General features: G+C 49.9%; 1 protein-coding gene across 9 annotated transcripts in view; it reads left to right on the top strand.

Annotated features, from left to right (window-relative positions):
- HIVEP3 (HIVEP zinc finger 3) overlaps positions 1-21,065 on the top strand; it is a 454,163-nt gene that overhangs the window by 352,441 nt on the left and 80,657 nt on the right. For 6 of the 9 annotated variants that reach the window (XM_032361509.1, XM_032361518.1, XM_032361514.1 and 3 more), the window contains one exon: positions 11,265-11,461. The exons of 2 other annotated variants lie outside the window; for them this stretch is intronic. The gene's annotated coding sequence lies outside the window, so the exon portion shown is untranslated. Of the gene's footprint in view, positions 1-11,264; positions 11,462-20,648; positions 20,937-21,065 lie in introns of all 9 variants that reach the window. One more of the 9 variants, XM_032361513.1, reaches the window with a different exon arrangement.

Genomic DNA, 21,065 nt, shown 5'->3' on the forward strand with positions numbered 1-21,065 from the left:
AGGAACCAGGAAGAGTGTGTGGATGCTGTCGGGATGTTGACTCATCCACCCCACCTACAGATATTTTCCCCTGTTACCCAGGGGTAGTAAATTGAGAGAACTCAGTGTTTATTCACTCATTTATTGTCACCAATTATGTTCAAGGCTTTGTGAGTGATACAGAGATGAATCAGACACATCCCAGTCCTGTCCTCAAAGCTCGTGTGGTTTTTCTGTGATGCTGACAAGAATTTGTATATGTTTTATTAGACACCCAGGGGAGAGGAGGTAAATGCCACAATAAAGAGACCAAATGCTGTAAATAAGAGGTCATCTCTGGCCAGGGAGGGTAGGTCATGGAGGGCTTCATGGAGGAGGCGGCATGTGCGCTGGGCTCACACGGACAGGTGTGGTTGGATTAGGCCGCAGTGGAATGGAGAAAAGAGTTCCAGATGGAGATTTGCATGGAAGGGAACATGAACCCTCTGGGCAGGCATTTGGCTAGGAGCAGGGGTTTTGTATGGGGACGTTGAAGTCAGGGGGTCTCCTGGCGTATTTGTGAAGGCAATCCCACGTGTAGACCGTACTCTCCAGGAGGAACCGCTGAAGGCTTGGGGACAGGAAAGGGCAAGGAGAGAGCTGGGTATCAGGGTAGTGTAGCTGGCCTTACAGAGAGGGCGAGCTCAGGAGGACAGTTCAGACCCTGCTATGTATTGGCCCAGAGGAGGGGACAGGCACTGGATCTTAGCGAGATTGACAGAAAAAAGAACTTCATCCACATTTACTGACATTTACTGAGGCTTCAGGCCGAGCACCATTCTAAGCATTTTATGTGCGTTAACTGATGGAGTCTCCCCAGCATCAAGTCCGGTAGGTGCCAGTTTTACTCCCAATTTACAGACTAGCTCACGGAGGCCCAGAAATATTAGGTAAATAACCTGACCCTGGTCACACAGCTGGGAAGCGGAGGAGGAAGGATTCAAACCCACGAGGTGGTGCTCTTAAATCCCACTGTGGAAATGGGTGGGAGGAACGGCCTACAGGAGCCCTGTAGGGGGTTGAGGCCGTTCCTCCCACCCACCAGTCTCCCCGGAATAGCGGCTGACCCAGGCCCTCCACATCCCCGATAAACTGAGAAGGGCCCCACAGGCCTGATCTGGTTCACCGGCTCTAACAGCCTATGTCTAGCTGGGGACAGTATAAATAACGGATGGAGTGGAAACTCTCTATGGAAAAAGGTACCCACTCAAACAGCCACAGAGTCCAAAAAAAGGAAGAAGAGCAGAGCAGACCCAGAGGGCTCTGTAGCAAACAATTTCCTTTGGCACAGCGCCTTCTGCCTGACTGAGCCCTTGAACTAGGGAGTGGAGGAGGGGCAGCACTGGGCAGGTGTGGGGGCAGGTTGGAACCAGAAGCTTGGCTGGGTCCCTGGCGGGTCCTGGGTGACTGGGCTTCCCCCATTCGCTAAGGAGGCAGTCACGGTGGGGACACAAGTCAACTGTCCCTCCAGATACACACATCTGGCTTGCTTCTTCCCAGTGACCCTTCATTACTAACCTCCCTCCCGAAGGTGGGCCAGCAGTTGAGGTCTCCCGGGATCTCCATCTGCTCTTCTTTGTCCTCTTGTTATGGGATCTGGAATCTTCTTCTTTTAGAAGACAAAATCCTTGTGAGTGTCAGTAAAGTGAGATGATCGGAAGTAACCAAAAGAGGAACAGCAAGAAGGTCATGCTTTGGAAAGTTGACTCTGTATGAAATTCTTACATGGCCCATTTTAGAGATGGGGAAACTAAGACCAAAGTACTAAGTGGCATCCAAGGCTACACGGCGGCAGAGACTAGAGGTGCCCAGTTTTATCTGCGACCTTAGCCTGGGGCTGACCTGCTCCGCAAGGCTGCCCACCCATATCTCTCTGGTTTCTGGACCTCCGCTCCCGTGGCTGTCACGTGGTGGGGGGTGGGGAGCCTCTCCGTAGCATCAGTGCCGCAGAGAGACGATACAGGGACAGTTTGAGCATATGGTAGGCTCTTTGCAAATGTTGATTTCCTTCCCTACCCCTCCCTTCTTTCTCTGCAAACTGGGGAAGGTGTTAGGAGCCTTTTGGGGGAGGAAGCAGCTCAAGCTTGGGGTTCCTTGGGAGAAAGGGTCTAAGCCCCGACTTTCTGGCCCATTTCCATACTAGATCCATGACACCCGAGGCAGGGGCCGGGTATCTTCACCTTGGCTCCTTGTGGTCTAGCCCAGGGACAGCGACCTTGTGGAAGGTCACTCAGCTGGATGCAGCAGGACCCCACGTGTGGGCCAGTCCAGTGAGCTTTCTACTGTACCAGTGAGAGGACACTTCCGGTGTGAGAGGGCCCCCACGAGGCGTGGCCCGGTATGCCAGGAAACACTCCTCTACCCCGCTTTGGGCCCTGGCAGCTCAGAACCTCAGCCTCCCGTGCTGCCCCGGGACTTCATCTCTACCTCCTCTTACTGCCACTGTCTAGCCTCTGGGACTCCTGGGCTGGGTGCCCTCCATGTGCCTCAGTGTCTCCCTTCCCTGCGGTGCCTGAAAACTGAGTATTTCTGCCTAGTGCCAATTGAGTTTATGGGCCTGGATATTCCTCCTGATCACGAAACAGAATCCATTATCCTGTACTTGGCATTCCTCTTTTTCTGTCGTCAGTACAAATGGGAACGTATTGCCATCCTCTATTTTAAAAATCCCTCCTTTTTTTGGAAAACATTCTGGATATTCTCAAAGCACATCTTGTCCCTATCAAAGGCTCTGAGCTCCACCGCTTTTCTCCCTGCTCACTTTCCATGTCTGGGACACCTCACTGCTCCACGGGAGGGAGAAGCCTCTGGTCTGGAGAATGTAGCCAGGAGCCAGGAAGGATCCAGAAGCGACCTCTGAACTTGCCAGTGTATTGGCAGCATTCTCAGGAAGAAGGGCAGGCATTTGAGGCAAAGGTGAGCACCCCAGGAAAGTGAGAACCCCAAGCTTGGCCACAGGGAAAAGGGCAGGAAACTTCGCAGGGCCAGTCCCGAAACAGGATCTATAGGCAGAGAGATGGACAGAAGAAGGGTAGTGTGGATGTTTTCTAACTGGAGAAGGGCACAGGCATTTGTCAAGTGTCTCAAGCATGCTGAGTCTGTGCCACATCTCACACAGCATCGTCTCATCTGATCTACACCACAAACCCAGACAAAGGGGATGTTTATCACTTTTTACTCATGAAGAAAGTGAGGCTCAGAGAAGTTGAGTAATTCAGCTGAGGTCACACAGATATTAATGGGTAGAACCAGGGTCTGGACCCAAGTCCTGATGGTGTCTGGGCCAACGCTCTGTACTATCCATGCTGTGTGACCTTGGGTCAATGAGGCATGCCGGCATTTCTCCCCGTGTCCACTCCCAATTGCCCAGGAGCCCAGCATGACCCACCAAGATTATTCCGTGTGATTCTGTCTTAGATGTGCATGTTTTCTTATCGACCCACAGACCATAGCAGAAATGAAAATACAAATGGAGAGACTTGTCCTCAATTCCCTGCCCCAAGCAGATCAAACTCAGCTGGACCACATGCCAGCCCCATCTACAGATGTCCCGTTCATAATGGAGGGATAGGCTGTATGTCAGGAGGGCAGCCAGGGCTTTCCCGGGACCAGGGTGTGAGGTCCAGGGCTGGAGCCCCAGCCCCCCTGGCTGCCTCACCAGCCCTGGGATGAGGCTGGCCCCTGCAGGTATCCGGGGGGTTTTCTGTAACTCCTTCCCCGCTAAACTTCCCCTACGGGGATGCCAACCCCAGTGCCCACACCGGATGTGGGGCGCCTTCCACCTGCCAGTAGAGGCCGTGCCGCGCTGCTTCAGTTCCACAGGGAGGATGGGGAGTGGAGAGGACAGCCCTTCCCCCCACCTCCCTGAGGTTTTGGGTGGGGCCTGTAGAGCAGTGGCTGAAGAGTCCTTCCTGCCCTGGGTGGGCACCACCTTGCAGATGGGTCCCTCTTGCCCTAATAGGGCTTCCCTGTTCAGCTGTGCTCTAAAAAGAAGACATTTTAATATCATTTTAAAATTATAGTCCTTAATTTATAAAAGTGATAAATGTGCTGATTGTAAAAAAAAAAAAAAAAAGAAAGAAAGAAAGAAAAGAAAAAGAACAGTTTAGAAATGTATAAAGAAGAACATGCATGCTCCAAACCCCATTCCTTCACAGTCCCACCTGTCAGAGGAGCTGACAGCTTGGAGTTGATCCTCTATGTCCACAGAGCCACAGCTACGTGGACAGGTGTGGGTCTGTGAGGCTGCCTTTCCTGGTTTCTCACACCATTCCATTGACAGGAAGTGTGCGTAGTAGCTAAGAATGGGGGTTCCTGGGTCAGACACCCTGAAGTTCACCACTTGTCAGGTCTCTTAGCCTTGACTAAGCCTCGTGTGTAAAATGGGGTCCCAGTCCTGCCTTCCATCCTGCAGGCTGTGGGGGGAGGGAGGGAGATCGCCAGGGAGAAGCGCTGAACCCCATGGTCAACGCATACATGAAGCCACAAAGAATCTCTATTATTGGGAGGAGTGCATAATTATTTTTAATTAAGAAAAGTTATTGTCCTATTACTACTATTCCATTGGGTGGATTTGTCATCACTTACTTATCAAACTGCTTCCCTGCTGATGGATGTTAGGATTGTGTCCATGTTCAGTGTTAGAACTGTTACTGCAGTGATCACATGTGTGCATGTATCTGTGTCTATGTATGTGTAAGATGATGTGTATTTGTGTGTGCACTTGGGAAGCTGCTGGGTTGACATAAATTTTGGCCCCTTCTCTGCAGCACTAATGGTGGCAGTCAATTTCCTCTTTGCCAGTCAAATGGGGGAGAGTTGATATTGACTTTAACTTATATCCCTTTAATTATTAGTGAGGCCAAGCATCTTTGCATATCTTTATTAGACATTTTCATGTCTAATGAAGGTAGGGGAGGGGTAGGGGCAGAAGGAGAGGGAGAGAGAGAATCTTAAGCAGCCTTCATGCCCAGTGCTTTAGTATTTTTTTTATTAGCTTCTACTATTGTTTTATGGGTACTTATCATAGATCATGGATATTGACCCTTTTTTATATATGTTGCAAATAATTTATTTGTAGCCTGCCATTTGTCTTGTAACTGTTGCTGAGGCCTTTTTTTTTTTTTTAAAGATTTTATTTATTTATTTGTCAGAGAGAGAGAGAGAGCAAGCACAGGCAGACAGAATGGCAGGCAGAGGCAGAGGGAGAAGCAGGCTCCCCGCCGAGCAAGGAGCCCGATGTGGGACTCGATCCCAGGACGCCGGGATCATGACCTGAGCCGAAGGCAGCTGCCCAACCAACTGAGCCACCCAGGCGTCCCGTTGAGGCCTTTTTTTATATGTAGTGCTTAATATTCTTGTGCAGTTGCACTCAACTTCTCTCTTCCTTTAAGAATACTGAGGCTTGGTGCACCTGGGTGGCTCAGTGGCTTAAGCCTCTGCCTTCCACTCAGGTCATGATCTCAGGGTCCTGGGATCAAGCCCCACATGAGGCTCTCTGCTCAGCAGGGAGCCTGCTTCCCCTTCTCCCTCTGCCTACCTCTCTGCCCACTTGTGACCTCTATCTCTCTGCCAAATAAATAAATAAAATCTTTAAAAAAAAAAAAAAGAATACTGAGGCTCAGTTCAGGTTGGAAAGTTATTTTCTAACACTAAGTTACACCAATATTGTAATAGTTCCGGTATTTGGTAGATTTGCTTCTGAGGTTTGTTCGTTTCTTTAATGCAAATTAATTTATGGACGTATGGTGCACAGACCCTTTTTAAAATAGATTTCTCCAGCTTCCTTCACTCTGTATCCCATTTTGTTGTTGCAAACCATGTATTTTACCTGTTGTAGGTTAATGGCTCATCCTCTCTTGCTAGAATCACAAATCCAGAAAGGCAAGAATGTTGTTTTCTCTTTTATTCACTGGTGAAGCTCCAGCACCCAGAACAGTGCCTGAAACACAGTAGGCACTTAATAAATGCTCGTTGAAGGGATAGACAGCTGGTTGTCACAGCTCTCTTATTTAAAGAATCCATTCTTCCTCCACTATCATTCCATCTTCGACAGCCTCTTCTGTCTCTTCTAACATCATTGCTGGATCAGGTTTTCTCCCTCTTCTTCACTTCTACAGTTTATAATCTTCTAGAAAATGATCTGTTTTCAAATTCATTGACATCAAGTGATGTATTAATTTCTCTCAATTTTTAAAATTGTGCACATACATGTTTACGTCGTCCTTCTTAACAGCTGTTTACGATTTGGCTCTTGGCTGCCACTCAGATTAACCAGAGATTTGTCCCCATTGCTCGTCTCAGCGAACCCGCCTGCAGTCTTTTGAGGTGGTTGCTGTGTTTTTTCATTCTCTTTCTGATAGACGATTTCGTTTATTCTCCCCTTTTCTCAGCCTCTTGGGTTAGATGCTTAGTTGGTTTGGTTAACGTCTTTCTTCTTTTATCATGAAAGCATTTAAGGTCTGAATCTCCCTCCAAATGCAATTGGGCTACATTCCCCAGATTTTTTGAAAGCAGGGTTCTCAATGTCACACACTGATAAATATCTTACCATCCTAGCTTTGTACCTCTTTGACACTACTTGTTTAGAAAAGCATTTATAAATTGTTGTGTGCACCGTGTACTTTTTCATTTTTTGCTGCTTGTTAATTTCTAGTTCTGTTGCATTGGGAATGGAGACTGCGGTATACATGTTGGAATTTGAGATTTTCTTACAGTCTGCTACAAGGACATTCAAGAAAAAGATGTTTTCTCTGCTTCTTGCATCTAGATGAAGTTAAGCATAAGAACTGTGTCTTCAAATCCTCCTTACTTTTCTTTGGCAGTTACTTGTACCATCAGACTTAGAGTACTGCATTCAAGAGCTATGTTGTTCTGTGTGTCCCCTCCTTGTGGTCCTAAAACTATGTTACCTCATATATTTTACAGTTCCATGATTCAGGGTGAAGGTAAGGTTCATGATTTTTGTGTCTTTTTCGAAAAACAGACCCATTAGCAATCTAAAATGCCCTTATTTTATTCTATTTAACATTTTGGCATTTTATTGGCTATTAATACTAACTTTTCTACATTGTTTTCATTACTATTTTGCTTGTTATGTCTCCTTGCCATTTCTTGAGTTCAACCTTTGTCCATTTGTTTTAAGTGTATCACTTCCAAACCGCATATGGCTGGATTTTTTTCCCCCACTCAATCTAATCTCTTATCTTAAAATAGAGTAATTTAATTTAGTCACACTCTTATATTTATTGATATGTTTGGGCTTATTTTATGTCTTTTGGTTAAAATACTTTTTCCTTTCCTATCTAGCTGTCCCTTTCCCAATGTTTAATTGAATTAATTAATTGAATTTTTTTGTTTCCCCCTCCCCATCACACACAGTGGTTAAAAGGTCTGTATCTTATTATGTTTTCTAGAAATGGTTACCCTTAAATTAAGAAAACCCTTGCTTCTGGATTAATGTCAAGAATTAAATGGTATCTAATTCCCAAAGAGATGAGACCATTATTATCAACATTGGCTTAGATCTGACTGTACCTTTTTCTCATTTATTGCTCATCACTGTTCCCTGTGTATCCTGTCTTGCCCTCCCCCGAATCACTTATTCTGATACAGTTTTTGTTTTATTGTAGTAATTCCTTGAGTAACTGTTTTAAGAGAAGATAAGTGGGTGGCATACTATTTTTAGTACTTCTCTCTTTGGCTTTAAGAAGGGGCAGAGTAACGGATCTTTTAACCCTTTTTCCTCAGAGCTCTGGAGTCTTTGTTGCCTTCTGGCAGTTAATGAAGGGGATGTCAAGTCCCATGTCAGTTTGATTCTCAAAATTTCGGGACAGAGCTGCTCGTCTGGGTAAGGGGTAAAACATCACCTCCTTGGAGCTTTGGCATCTCCAGAGAAGGCAGGCAAGGTCGGGATTTGCTGAGGATTGATAGCCTCCTTTAAAATGGATATGTCAATGTGGGGCTTCCTCAGGATCATGCTAGGAATACAATCCAACAGACTAGGACTGAGGGAAACAGTGAGGGGGAATTTTGAGGCAAGGCAAGGGACTCAAAGAATCTTAGGTTACAAACTGTTGACTGACGAGCTGATGGATCCTTCCGGAAGTTTCTGTCCTGAGCAATCAAGCCATCTGTCAGGGCTCGAGTCTCCTGGAAGCAGAGTGCTGCTAATGAAGACAGTAAGGTGTGGGGTAGGTGGTTTCTGTCCTCCTCTCCTTCCTACTTTGGTCTCTTTGGAAACCCAGAAGATTCACTCATCATCCTTGGATTTCAGTAATTCCAGCCAGCCGGCCTGCCCCAGCTCCCACTGCCGCTGAGCAGGATTCCCTGGGGATTTGGCAGGTGGGCCTTTGCTTGCCCCTGGTGGGTGAAGCTGGCTTAGCTTTGATTTGATTTTCTGTCATTTCTCCTTATCTGCTTTTTCTCAGACTTGCTGGCCAGCTGGTGCTTCCCTAGAGCTGTTCTTTCTTGAACACTTCTCTTTTTATTTCACTGGTGTTGAGGGGAGAAGAGGTAAACATATGGGCTCCGTTTGCCTGGAGAGGCTCAGGTGTGTGTAATGTTTCCTGGTGACCGGGAGGCAGGTGTGTCCGCCCGGCTTTCTTACCTGCTGCTGCTGGAGGCCAGGAATGGTACTCCAGTGGTGCTGACCCCACTGGTTGGGGGCCAGGCAGGGGGAGAGCAGTGGCTTGCTTCCTGCACCCGATCTGCTCCTGCCCTACCAGCCACACCTCTGGTCCCAACCACATTACCTCACTGATTACAAGGAAGCAGTGACCTCACTCCACTGTGAGATCAAATCCAGACTATTCCATGCATCAAGTTCTCCCCACCCACCAGCCCTTGCTTCCTGAGCTCTCACTGCCCCTCATTGCCAACCATAAGGACACCATGCAACTTGTTGAACATTCGGCCAGTTTGGGGTCTCCTGTCTGCCTACCCTTCTTACTGTTTGAAATGCTCTCTCTTTCTCATGCATTCGGACACTGTCAGAATTGACCATTCTTTTCTTTATGGCTTCAAGATGCAGTTAAGATTTGCACAGGTAACTCTGTGTGTTCCTTCATTCCTGGTCCCTCCCCACACAATTGTCATTCCCTTGAAAGCAGGAGCTGAATCTTAACTCTTTCATGCTCTGTGCTTACCATTGAACTTGACCCCAAATAGGTGCTGCATGTGTCTCTGTTCAGTGAATGAGTCATCCAGGCAGGTTCTAAAGAGAATTGCTCTACACCGACTGTGTGTGAGACCCTGTCCTGCTCTCTAAGGGTGGGGAGGGGGTTGCACTGACACGCCGAGGTGTGTGCGGTCACAAGGCCTGCAGGACTCTCAGAGTCTGTGTGCACATCAGGCCCTGCTGTTTATCTTGAGGCGCCACAAATGCACTCTGGGTATTCTGGGGAGGCAGGACTTACATCTGGTTTTCAAGGGGCTGGCGGAGTCTTTTGAGGAAAGACAGGCAGGATTTGGCATGGTTGTGAGGGGGAGGTCAGTAGCATTGAGTCAAGGCCCAAAGGTGGGGAATCGTGGACTGGGTTCAGAGGATAGCATAGTCTAAGAAATCAGTGTTTCCACACTGGGAGGGATGGCACACAATGTTTGTATTAATAATGGAGATCAGAGAGGGCGGGGTGAGATCAGAGGCTGATGAACACCAAAGAGTCGTGAAAAGTTGGGACGCTGTGGAAGACAGAATTGGGAGATGATAGACAGAGGTCCTTGTGTTGCGGTGTGATGCTGCCCTGGGATGGGGAGCAGGGCTGGATGGATTCTAGAGCAGCAGGTGCGGTGACAAGGGGACAGCCTGGTGGCTTTGGCTACCTGCATGCCCTGGAGGAACCCACAGTGGGATATAGTTGCCGGAACACTAATACTTCCAAGGCTGTGCCAGTAAAATGCACGGTGTCCCAGAAAAGAAAGGGGGCAGTGCCCCAGGCCCGTGTACAGGTTACTCCAGACCGAGATCGCTGGGCATGTTGTGGGACAAGCAATGCCAGATTATGAGAGACCCGGGAGGTACCTGCCATTCTTAGCAAGCTGATTAGTAAGAACTAGTGCTCCATCATTCATCCCCTAACCGGTAATCATGTTTGCTTGTTTGTTTTTAAGATTTTATTTATTTGACAAAGAGAGACATAGTGAGAGAGGGAACACAGGCAGGGAGAGTGGGAGAGGGAGAAGCAGGTTTCCGTGGGGCTCCCTGCTCCTGGATCATGACCTGAGCCAAAGGCAGACGCTTAATGGCTGAGCCACCCAGGCACCCCACCAGTAATCATGGTTGAGGCCCTGCCCAGAGCCAGATCTCCTTTGGCCTTAAATGCTCTGTTCTGTTTAGTGATTTGGGGAGTCCAGTGTGCTCTTGGGTCTACCTGTTGGATTTAATATTCAGGACCAGTCCTGAATATTAATCACTTGTGCCAGTGGTAGTTGTGTTCCCTCACTGTGTAACAAAGTGTCTCAAACCGAGTGGCACTTGTTTCTTAGCTCACAATTCTCTAGATGGGAAGCCTGGTGCAGAGAGGCTGGATTCTTTGTTAAGGGATGAAATCAAAGTGCCTGTGGGCTGAGCTCTCATCCTGAGGCTCTGGGGAAGGTTCTGCTTTTCCAGCTTATTCACTTGTTGTGGGAGTCCAGGTACAATCCACGGGTTGTAGGACTCGGGTCCTATTTTCTTGCTGGTTGTCAGCGGGGTGCTGCTCTCACCCCTAAAGGTGGACCCCAATCTCTTCCACATGACCCCTCTGTCTCCAACGCAGCAAACTTGCAAGTCAAATCCTCCTGATTCTAATCTCCATGACTTTCTCTTGGGCCACTAACCAGAGAAAATTCTGCTTTTAAAGGGCTTTCTTGGTTAGGTCAAGCCCATGGAACAATCTATTTTGAGATCAACCTTGCCCTATAACATAACCTGATCACGAGAGTGAAGGGCACCATATTCGCCGTCCTGGGGATTACACAGCCTGTGTGCACTGGGAGACCCTGGCGGCCGTCTTGGAATTCTGCCTTCTTTTCTGTGGAGAAATAGGGGCTCTCAGAAGTTAGGTGGTATGTGCGAGCTACAAGAGGGTGCCAGGGCTGCCTCTCACACTTGTCTCGCCAGGGGACATGGGGATCTAGCCCAAGACAAGAAGCATGGGAAGCACTGTGGGGGCCTGGGCCTCCTGGAACCAGCCAGAAATTGTTCAATATCTGAAGAAGTTGACCAAGCAAACTCTTTGACCATACTTTTCGACCATCCCCTGCAGGATTTGAGGCACAACCTGGCAGCCTCTAACTATTTCATGGCGGAGCCTCAAGAGGTACTGGCCAGGCCAACTCTCCCTTCCAGAGGGCAGAGCAGAGCGTGAGAGGAAGGCCACGCAGCGGAAGTGGACATGAACGCTGGTTTCCAAAGAGAACAGTGTTTTAGTTTTGGTCATCGAAAGTGGTGCCTTCAGCACAGGTAAGAAACGGGCTGTCATTAAGTTTGCTTGCTGGGGACACCATTTTCGTCTTTCTTGCATGAGCTTGCTAATATTCTTCCTCTTTTGAGTGTATTCCTCTTTCAAATTATTATTATTAGAGTTATTATTATTATTATTATTATTTATTACTGTTGCCTTCCTTGTGTCTCTGTGGAAATCAGAAGTGCTTAGGACTTCCGTGGTGAGGAGCAGAGATCTTGAGGGCCAGCACTCTTTCCCTGCCTTCACCTCGTCTCCTCAGTTGTATTCCTAGTTCCTCAGTTTCCCTTCTGTCCCTGGCAACACCTCTTTTAAAGGTACCACAGCCTCCCCACATATGAGCCTCCACACCAGAGCTCCACTGTCTTCTCTGCTCCCCTCTCCACCCTATGATGGCTCTGGCATGAGGAGCCCCCGGCCACTCCCTCCCTCCTCAGAAGAGCACAGTGGGTGTTGAACCTGTGCTGCATCTCTTCAGGCCCCTCCCTGTGGTGAGGAATTGGAACAATGTCGGGTTCTCAGCCCTGGCTACATGTTAGAATGTTCCAGAAAGTTTTAAAAAATTCCAGTAGTGGGGCCCCACCTTCAGAGATGCTGACTGAATTCGCCTGGGGAGGGGCCCTTGTGACTATGTGGTTAGCTCTTCAGCTCTGTGTTGTGGTCCCAAGTTAGGTTCAGGTGGTGGTTCAGGTTAGGTGTGTAGGGTTCGAGGTCTTTGGGCTGGGACTATGTCTTTGGATGTTTTGTCTGGCTTTGGAGTATATTGGAATCACTTAAGTAGGTTGAAGGGGGTGCCTGGAAAAAAAAAAGGTAGACTCCCTGGCCTACCCATCTTCTCTGAATCAGACTCTTGGGATTAGGGCTACAAAATCTGTATGTGGATTCAGATACAGCCAATGTTTAGGGGCTCTGGGGCCTCTTTCTTGGAACTCTGGTGATGCTCACCCTGTATTTGGGTCTTTTATTCCCTGTGGAATAAAAGCCAGGGGGACTTAGCAGGCTAGGTGCAGTGAACACTGCATCATCTCCTTCCTCCAAGTGCTCTCTCGCTTGCAGAGAGGACAGAGCCTCAGGCAGCCCTCAAAGATAGCATCACTGTAACTCAACCAACCGGTGGGCCCAGGGCTCTGCCCACAGTTCAGATGCACCATGTGGGTCCCCTAGACCTGGGCTGCGACCAGGGCTTTTCAGTGGAGATGGAGGAATCACCCCCCTGGTCTCTGAGGAAGAAGGATGGAGCATCTGTACCTCCCTCTGAGAGGAGAGGTTTAATATGGTACCTGTTAGTGGAGGCTCTGGATCTTCCTGAGTTCAAATCCCAACTCTGGCACTTACTGGTTTTGTGAGGATTTACTATTTAGAAGGCAAGTTGCTTGGTCATCTAGCCTCAACTTTCTTGCTCGTAAAATGAGAAAGTGATGTCCGTTACCCACCACGTTGTGGTGCAGATAGAGGGGAGGCCATAGAATGCAGCTGGACACATAGCAAGGGCTGCCCAGATGGGAGGCAGCCCTTTTGACTCAGGCAGGCGGGTCGGCCACCTCTCTGCCCTTGTGGCGGCTGCTCTGTGACAGATCCGCCAAGCTCTGCCATCTGGTCCTCAAGAGTCAGAGCAAAGAACAGCCACCAGCACTGTACATGAGGTCCAGCATTTTATAGATGAGCCCGAGTACCGCTCAGACCCAAGTGAGTCTTGGTTCTGCCACCCTTTTCGTAGAGATAAGGAAACTGAGCACGGAGAGGTTCAGTAGTTTAAAGATAGTCACACCTAGAGAAGGATCAGAGCCTCAGGCTGCAGAAGACTCAGCACTGTCTTCTCCACCAAGACACTTCCTGAAGAGAAGCAGTAACAGCTTCAAGAATGACCCTTCTCCAGGATAGCTACATTTCAATAGGAACCAGTAACACCATAAGGAATGGGTCCCCTTCCTTGGGACGTCTCATGCCTCAGGTTAGCAGTTGTTTCCTTCTGCATATGTCACAGCCGTTGTGGGTCTCCTCCACCAGGGGTCTCAGGGCACTGGGTTTATTTAGCTAGGTGTGCAGGAGACAGTTGAACCTGGCTGGAGGCCGAAACCTCTGAGGATGCAAAAAGAGATATGGGAAGACCATCTAGGGTAGTACAGGGGAAGGGGAGGGTGTGGGGGGTGATCCTCCCCAAACCTGGTATTTGCCCTCCCCTACTTCACTGTTAAATTCTTTTTTTGTCCATGTGGGCTGTGCCAGCTGTGTAGAAGAATGGCTAGAAGATGCAACTGGTCTAGAGGGAAATAAGCTGTCATTTCCAGCAAGAAATCTGGGCCCCGCCCCTTCCTGTGCTCTCCCTGTGGAATAAAAGCCTCTGGGATTAATGGGGGTGCTGACTGGGGGCTTCCAGAGCGTTCAGGTCCTCATGGCCCCATGGCTGGCCTAGCCTCCCCCAGCCACCACAGAGGGGGTTGGAACAGCTGCCGTCTGAGGCTGGTGGAGGGCTCAGGCCTGGGCCGGTCCTCCGGGGGCATTGCGGACCCCCCCTGTGCAGGGGAGGCCCATTCACACATGTGAGCTTGGGAATGGCTATGCTTGAGATTATCCGAGGGCAGGGAGATGTGGAGGGAGCTGGCCAGGGGCTCTCTCCAGACTACACCTGATTTCTGAATCGGTCAACATGAACCTGATCTGAAGACAGGCAGTAAAGCATGTTCTCAGCAGCTAAGCTCTCTGCTAGTAGTTTGCCAACTCCTAGGGTCTTAGAAGCCATTGTTCAAAGTCAAATCCTCCACAGAATGCCAATAATAAAACAGATGCAGGTAGTTGTTTATTAATGTACATATATCATTTAAATTCAAAATTTTGGCATCTATTTATAATGAAAACGGTCAGTAAATGCACTGACAGCTCGGGGTCTGGAGCAGGAATTGGCAAACTCCTGCCCGTGGCCTTAATCCTAGCTGTTGCCTGAGTTTTGTAAATAAAATTGTATTGGGACACAGTCATGCCATTTATTTCCACATTGTTTATGGCTGCTCTTTTGCTCTAATAGCAGAGCTAAGTAATTGCGACAGACTTCCTCTCCCACAAAGTCAAAGATATTTACTATTTGGTCCTCTATAGAATTTTTCTGGCCTCTATTCTAGATAATCATTCAATCCCTTTCCAACTGTAACATCTAACATTGCTTTTTTACTTTTGTTTTGTTTGGCTTGGTTGCGCAGCATAAAGAAAATTCTCGATCCTATCTATATGGTGATATGAAGGGTTCCAGACTTCTAACAGCTTAGCTTAAGCTCGAGATGATCGTCAGTTCCATGCCATATGGACATTGGGGAAGGAGCAAGAGGGAATTCTGGTTTGCATCACTGACCATATCAAGCAAACTGCTTGAATCCTTCCTTATTACAACACTCAGACAGGAAGCCCACAATCAGTGATGACGTTTCTGTGATCATCCACATACCGTAATCTCATATCATGGAAAGTTTTAGAGTGTACTTGTTTGTGTGGTTTTATGTAAGCGTGTTTAGTCCCGAATTTAAGAAACAGCAACATAAAGATGCCCAGAAAAGAGCTCCAGTCTTTAGTTGAAGACACGTTTTAACACCGAAGTTCAAGACCTACCCAGGCTTTTGTCTGAGTTCTGCACAAACCAAGTTCAGCCGGCCACCCCTGTTTGTACTTGGTGTGTTCCTGTGATGAGCTATAGAACACGTCTGACTGTGCCGGTCCATTTATCATGACAGTTTTAGGTAGGAGGAGTCATGCTCTAGTTCTGGAATAAAATTCTCGAGTGACATTTGAAGAACTTCTGAAACAGCTCGTGGAACACAATTTGAAAGGCATCCCTTCGGCAAATACTGGTGGTTCTCATTTCTGTGCTCTCAGAGCCAAGGGTGCTGGGGCTGAGAGGCAGAGGAGGAAGGCATGGAAGGTGGGGGTGGGGTCATGCTGTGGATGGCGGGAGAGGGTCACGGGGCAGGTGAGGGGCACAGCTCAGTGCTGGAAGAAGTTCCTGGGAAACAGTGAAGCCTCCTGGGCTCCTGCTGAAACAGGGGTGTCTCCTAATGATTGTTGATGACCTAAACACAAGCCCAAGGCTGCCCTCATGACTTCCAGCCTTTGGCTTGGGAGAAGAGGTCTGGAGGAAGGTGGGGAGAGTAGATTATGTGCAGAGAAAGCCAAGGCGTAAGGCTAGGGGATATTGGAGGGAGGACACGAATGGCTTCTAAGGAGCAGGCAGAGACCCCTGCAGCCACCTGATCCAGGTGTGGGCCGGGGGAGAGGGAGTGGGACGGCAGAGCGGGCAGCAATGCCAAGCACGTTTGTGTGGGAGGAGGGTCTTGTGCATGACCTGGATGGGGACCAGTGTCCCAGGGAGGTGGCGGCTCCAGTTGGGCCATAGCTTTGGACATTCGAGGCAAAGCCGGCAGAGTTAGGAATATAACCCAGGAGTCCCTGCTCCCAGGCCGCCTGCCTTCCCTGGTGGGTGCCGGGAAGGGAGGGGCTGGCCTGGTGTCTTTGGGAGACTGTGGGCTAGAGAAGGCCTTTCAGGGATAAAAAACCACCAGTTCTTTCTGAGGTTTTGCTGCTCACCCCATCGAAAAAGAACATTTTTAGATTTTAAAAGGATGACCTCATTTTTTTTCTTATTTACATAGCCCTGTTTGTTTATATAGTCCTTTAAAAATAGCGAACGTGTGCTAAGCTTAGGGCTCTCTCCCACCGCCAGTGGCAGAGCCACCGTGTGGGGAGAAACACCTTTTTATCTGAGAGAGGGGCAGCCTTGTTTCCGAGGACAGATGGGAGCAAAACGGGACAGGTAGGAAGTTTCGTGGTTTTTCGTGTCGCTTTTCCAAAATAGCCACACTCCTGCCTCCCACTTCCTGCCTGACTCGACTCAGGGAAGATTTTCTCCCATAGACGGCTTGTGTTCTGTGAATTCTCAGGGAAACTCGAAGGGATCTGTCAACCAGCAAAACATGCTTGACCCTGAAGACCTTGAGCTTGGAACTGACAGCCCCCTTGAGCTTGGCACTGGGTTTGCTTTCTGGCTCTGCTGCCTACCAGCTGTGTGACCTTGGGCAAGTTGTTCCACTTCACTGTGCCTTATCTGTGAGAAGAGAACAGCGCTACCGGCAGTTGCTATGCAGGGAAGACGAGGGAATATGTATAAAGGGCTTAGCCCAGTGCAGATACATGCGACTCTTAATCAATCTCTTGATAAACAACAGCAGTGGTGTCATAGCTGCCCCCCACCTGGAGAGTTACACTAACCTCTCAACCGCCTTCCTTTCCTGCCAGCTTGTCTACTCTAGCCCTATCCTTACATTGTCCCAGAGGCATAGGAAGATAAAAATCTGACCATGCCGTCCTCTGCTTAAAATCCAGCGGTCCCTTCCCTCACGCGTGGCAGGGAGCAGCAACACTTTTTTTCGAAATGGCCAGATAGTAACTATTTTAAGCTCTGCGAACCAGGTGATCTCTCTTGCACCTGCTTCTCTCTACTGCGCTGCGCTGCGTGCAAGCAGCCATGGGCAGTGTGTAGAGGGATGGGCGTGGCCGTGAAACTTGATGTTCAGGAACTAGTAGCAGGCTGAATCCGCCTACCCCTGACCTACAGGATGAGCCAGGCTCCGCTCCTCTCCTCGGGATTCTGGGGCTCCCAACCCATTCCCGTCTATCAACTCTCTCCCTCCTCCTCCTCCCCCATGGCAGTGCAGAAGGGACTCCTCACACTTTAATCCTTTACCCCGAGTTCCTTCCTTCTGGATTCTCCTTCTCTTCCCCCTCGTTACCTCCCCTGTGACATTAGGAACCTTTGCTCAGGGACCCTGTGGGACCCTGTGGGACCCCCTCTGTATTTCTACTCCGGGCAAGTATGCAAGTACCCTCTATCTTTGCTTTACAGGGGGCACCCCTCGTGCAGGAATTTCACCCCTCCTCCTTTGTGTGCCCCTGGGGTGTGTTTACGTGTTCAGAGATGCTCGGTAAGCATTGCTGTTGAACTCAAAGATCTGTACGATGGACAGCTGCCCTCAGGGAGCCTACAGTCTGGACAGAAAGCTCAGATGGGAGCTGCTGAGAAGCCCACCAGCAACCCAGGAGGGAAGTGGCAGGGAATGTGCCCGCTGGGGTACCCACAATAAGGTGTTTCTGACCTTTATGGAGGAAGGAGAAGTCATTTTTAAGTTGGGCCTCGCAGGGTGGGAAAGGACTTTCAGAGAGAGAGCTCAGGAAGTCTTTCCATGCTGGGGAAGTGGCAAGAGAAGAGTTTTGGGTTCAGGCTGGTGAGCGGATGACTCGGCCCGGTGACCACAGAGGGCCTTCCTGCGAGAGACTGGGACCGGTGCCTGGAAAGCAGGGTGGGGTCTGCTCAGGGACTGGGGGGATGGAGGGGTAATTTGAACTTTATTTCATGAGCCAGAATTTCTCCAAGTGCGGTTCACAAACCATCCCCCTACAATGGTATCACCAGGGGTGTTTCTCTAAAATGCAGATTCTATGGTCCAATCTCAGGAAGCTGGGAGGTTGAAGGGGGTCAAAGCCACGGTCTGTAGGAGGAGCAAAGCTGCAGTATGCTTGAAGACAATGATCAGAAGCATTCTTTAGATGGACATCCCCTGTGGGTGTCCCTGCCAGGCCAGGAAGAGGAGAAGCAGGAAAGAATCATCTTTCCCAAGAGTAGAGAAGGACACTAAGGCTCAGCCATGGCAAGTGACTTTCCCAAAATCACTCTATGACTTACTTGCAGACATGGGACTGGCCAACTCGGACTAGGCTTCCTCTCACGATTTCAGGGCCTGGGGTGGTCCTAGAGGGTCCACAGTGGGAGGAAGGACAGGTATGGTGAATGTCCCCAGACCCCAGCACAGACTTCAGGGCGCTTGGTTAGTGAGTGTTGAACCAGTGAGAGAAAGAGTGGGTCAGATGGATGAATCGGCGGTGGGGGACAGGAGAGTGGGGTTGTGGGGTGCTTCTGAGCCGGCAAACCTGGAAGTGGAGGAGAACGGCTCTCCCAGAGGGAGAGGTCAGCGAGTTGTCCAAGCCGAGCTGTTGCCACTGGAGACACAGGCCTGAGGCACTCCAAGGCAGGCCAGGTGATGTGTGCAGCTGGGGAAGCTGCTAATCAGCCAGGATGAAAAATGCAAGAGAGACACACAGGGATTAAGGACCAGAGCCAGAGGGAGGCACTCTTCCAGTGAGAGAGCCCTACAAGTGTGCGGAGAGCAGAGTCAGGATGGGCGGGGGGGGCCCCTGAGCAGAGAGGTGTCCCCAGCCAGTCCCCTGGGAACATGGTCTGGGCCCCTCTTTAGAATAAAACCAACTAACCTCGAAGAAATGGTGCCATGGGTAAATAAAAATGTCAATCAAAATAAAACCGAAATCACGAGCTTCTGTTTGCCAGAGATTAGTGCTTCCGACCAGCATAGCTGCAGGTGTGGGAGAGCAAGTAGGAACTGGAACCGCCTGTCCCACCTGTCAGGACAAGCCATTCTGTCTCTGCTGGGGTTCTGGCTGGCAGGCTTCCTTGGGATCGTTCTGTGGCTCCAAGACTTCATCTCCTCTCCTGGGTCTGTCTTAGCTCCTCCCCCTTCCTTTTGGTCTTTCTCTTTATCCACTCAGTGGCTCTTCCCGGCCACCCCTCCCCGGGGAATAGAACTCTGTGCAGAGGGGCTCAGCAGAGGCCCCCAAACCCAGTGGGGACTAGGAGTCTCCCACTTGAGGGCTTTTAAAGTGACAGAGAGGTTTTGGGACTTGGAGATTCAGGGTACCTGAGAGTGGGGTGGGGCTGCCATGCCTCAGGGGCATCTTTCTGTGGGTGCCTCTGGGAATCGGCTGGACAGGGCTGAGGAGGCACTGATGCCTGGGTCTGGCGTCCCCCATCAGGTCTTAAACATAGAGCTTCTCAGCTAGCCTCCCTGGAGCCTTCAGAGCCTCTCCTTTCAGTAATCTGCCTGTGCCACCAAGCTCGTCTCCTCCCCCAACTCTGAACTCACATGGGCTCTGGTGCGGTGACATGAGGACCGCCATCACCGTCACCCATCTTCAGAGATGGAGCCTCCTTAAAATCAGCCAAGCCTAAACAGAAGTTGCCACATACCGTTTTAGGCACCAAGATGCAGATTCCTACCTCTTGGAGTTCCACAGTAGTCAGGGAAATAGATGGCCATTTTGCCCCTTATCACATACTGTATATTTCATATTATCTGTAAAATAAATAGAAAGTGTTATCTTATACTTACGTAAAGTACCTAATGTGTGGCGAGGCGAGCCAGGAAAGAAAGGGAACCAGGTGGTCATAGTTGGCCTCGGAGGGTGGCATTGGAGCAAAGACCTCAGGGGTAAGGGAGTGAGTACTGTGCTCTTTGGGGAAGAGTGTAGAGACCATGGTGAGATCATGTTGGGGGGGACCCCCAGGGGGCCAGTGGAGCTGGAGGGGTGGGGGAGGAGGCCTAGGAGGAGAGGAGGCTGGAACTGGGGTGGAAGGGGTTGGGGCAGGTAATTGAGAAGCCCTTGGAGGTCTGTTGAATGTTCTAAAAGGCCCACCCTGGCTGTGTGTGGAAGCTGTGCTGCAGGAGACGGGGTAGGACCAGAGGTAGACCAGCTGGGAGGCTGATGTCGTCACCAGGAGGTGACTGTGTCACCGACCAGGCTGGCGGCTGTGGAGGCGGTGGGAAGTGGTCAGATTCTGGGAAATGTCTGGGATGTGAGGTGTGAGAGAGTCCAGGGGACAAGAGCCCTGATGATGGTCACACGGACTCAGGCTAGTTAACCACCACCCACCCCCCGAGCCTCAGTTTGCTCGTCTAGAAAATGGAGCAGTTGTAGAGATAACATCCAAGATATCTTTAGTTTGGGAAACTCCCTCCTTGAGCTCCAGGACTGAGGGCTGGGGTGCTTGGGGTGCAAGTTTTTGAACTTGGGGTAGCACTTGTGCTTAACTAAGAGGGGTGCTTGACCAGCACCACTGACAGAGGCAGGGGAGGGGCAAGAAAAGCACACCAGATCTGAGAATCTGAGAATGGCAGGAGCACTGACTCCTGGGAGGCAGGGCTGAGAGGCCCACGCACGATGCCTGGGCCCTGGTGGGCAGTCACCGTGGCTGTGGCCCAGGGCCTTGGTAGAAAGGTGCTGGATGGACTCACTACACCCTTTGGAATAAACCAGCCATTTCAGGGCCTGAGCTTTTTTTTTTTTTTTTTTGCCAAGATGGAGGCCCTGAATTTTGAGCGTTTTTAGATGGACACGCTCCGGCAGGAAGGAGCAAGCCTTGGCTCCCGTCTGGGGAGAGTTAACCTTCTGGCCCAGCATTGCATAACCACAGAGTCTGCTGAGTGCAAGGGGACTCTTCTGTGTGGCAGCCAGAGTGGCAAGCCTGGTGGCTCCGGGCTCTGGCACTGTCCCGAAGCGGAACAAACAGCCCTCCCTTCCTAGATAATGGCCCTCATTGAGCATTGTGTCCATGGCCAGCGCCCAGCACAGGGCCGCTCAGCCTGGGTAAGTTTCCTCTCTTGGCTCCTTAGCAAAATATTTACACTGTGCCTTTCTAGTAAAACGGTTCCTAGGGACCAGCAGGCAAAGGGAGCTAGAGCCAAGCACCCCCCAGTGACCCGGCTCCCGGCTCCC

The sequence above is a fragment of the Mustela erminea genome, chromosome 10, assembly GCF_009829155.1.
Source record: "Mustela erminea isolate mMusErm1 chromosome 10, mMusErm1.Pri, whole genome shotgun sequence".
NCBI lineage: Eukaryota > Metazoa > Chordata > Mammalia > Carnivora > Mustelidae > Mustela > Mustela erminea.